The sequence below is a fragment of the Branchiostoma belcheri genome, unplaced genomic scaffold, assembly GCF_001625305.1.
Source record: "Branchiostoma belcheri isolate BF01 breed outbred unplaced genomic scaffold, Haploidv18h27 scaffold22, whole genome shotgun sequence".
NCBI classification, from domain to species: domain Eukaryota; kingdom Metazoa; phylum Chordata; class Leptocardii; order Amphioxiformes; family Branchiostomatidae; genus Branchiostoma; species Branchiostoma belcheri.
This window is the reverse complement of record NW_017803713.1, coordinates 1,747,149-1,749,346: the sequence shown is the minus strand read 5'-3', so window position 1 is coordinate 1,749,346 and position 2,198 is coordinate 1,747,149.

Genomic DNA, 2,198 nt, shown 5'->3' with positions numbered 1-2,198 from the left:
ATACGTTAGCTGTCTTCTAGACTATAGTTAGTACAACCCCCTCTACTGACCAGTGTGCCAGAACAACACTAGGCGATACATACAGGCACTGTTCTCTTCGGGCATAGACCACGTATAACACGCTAGCCACCAATACCTTAAGAGTCAACATGACAAATAATAACTCTGTTACTTCGGACAAAGACCACAGATATCAATTAATGTTCACATGTTAAGCTACAAGCATTACATGATATTACTGCTGTTGTCTCTCCGCACAAAACCCTGTTTACCGCTGTTTGTCAGCACGGGCTGGGATTGTTATACCACTCGGTACGGGATATTTGCGGCGGTACAGCAGGATACTGGCTCATCAATCTGTCTCACTGTCAATCAAATAGCGGCCGACTAGTCATGTATTCCTTGTGCATATCTACGTGACAAAAATATAAACTTCTATGTAAATCTGACACGTGTGCCTTCTTCTCGCTTCCTGATACAGATAAAGTTTTCCAATATATGCTTTATACAAACCATAAAAAGAACGTAAATCTATTTCCTCTATTCAAGTAATGGAAGAGCAAAAAATATATAAGAAGACTATATATTTTTTAATTATCAACCAGAGGAAAACAGAAACAAAGTGACGATGCAAACAAGTAAACTTAGATATCTAAAATGTGCGTTTCTTTCACTATCTATGGTACACACTACAACAAAACCAGGTACATTCTGCTGGACATAATGTTACAACATTGACAGATATTTTATCCAGAAATGAGAATCCAAAATATATCACAGGAATCCCACTTATGAGAAATCATTTGAACATGTAATGGCAAGATTCTCGTTTCCCCAACTTCTTTGTAGGCTGAATCCTCTGGCAAATCTTTCACCCCATTTGTCCAATTTCTGCTATTTTTACAGCCCCGAGTGACCACCCAGCCTACCCACCTTTAGCAGCGGCGACAGAAAAATGTGATAACTGTGACCTTGGATTGGAAACGTTTTACAAACGTGTCACAAATAAACAAATACGGCCGCCGTCGCCGGGAGCAGGCCACAGACGATGTCCGCTTCCGCACAGCGGATTGGATGTTGGTGGGAATTACTACATGGCTTTATTCACATCTTGGGAGGTGATCACACGGGTATAAAACAAACAGTAGTGATGATGTGCAGGCATCCCGTCTGCTGAGTGCCGCACCAGAGTCCACGTTAGAGAAACAAAAGAAAATGGACTTTTGTCGTAAGGACCTATCACTGCCGCCGGAGATTCGCCCCAGGTTACCGCAAGTAATGTTAATGACTAACACAAAATTATCAATTTGTGATAAAACTTTGACAACGTGTTTTTGATTGGTAGAAAAAGTCACTAGAGAACTTCAGCGTTAACTTGAAAATCTCTTCATGATTTCTTTTCAAGTACCACTGTATTTGTTATTTGTCCAGTGATAGTGGCAAAGGGACATTTTCACTAGAAAGTTTTTGTAAATACCCATGATAAACACTACATTTTGAGATTCTTCTAGTTGCAACAGGAGTCCGTGTCGCTAATGTAACTTCAGAAAGTGGTTGCGACCAGGAAAAGCGGGGGTCTCTGCAAAGGTTAACCAAACGAAACGCAAGCCGGCCACGCCAGGTCGGGGACAAAGGCCGCAGAACAAAGTGGAGCAAAGTGCGGGAGTCTCCGCCCGCGCCGCCACAGTAATGTCATCGGCTCATTAGGGACTTGTTTTCACGGCCATCGGAGAAATAAAATAGCCCACTCTCAGCCCTGATACCTTATCCCTGCCGCCATAGTCCTGGGGGAAGCGGGGGCAACTGAGGGACACACCGTCTCCTGTGACGCCACGGACATGGCGGACTTCAAGGTCACGGCCGGGCAGGAGGACTACGTCAGGAACAGGACACTGGGATACATCTACCCTCCTAATTGGCTTGTCACTTGTCAGGATTTAGCCTTTTCCTCATCGATCGCCACTACCGGCCGACATCTCTGATTTGGAAACAAGGATGAGGCTCAAAATAACCATGCCCAGTGCCCGATTCCTTCTTTCCTTGCATGTGTTACGCGCATGTCCTCAGGTAAGAGTGGAAAAAGCCATTCGGTGCTGCTTTGGGACAATTGCTCCAGAAACTTGGCCAAGGGTCTCGCCTAGGGATGTGCTCGCTATACAGATGATGCTGTAGGGATGTTGGTAAAACTGATGATGCAA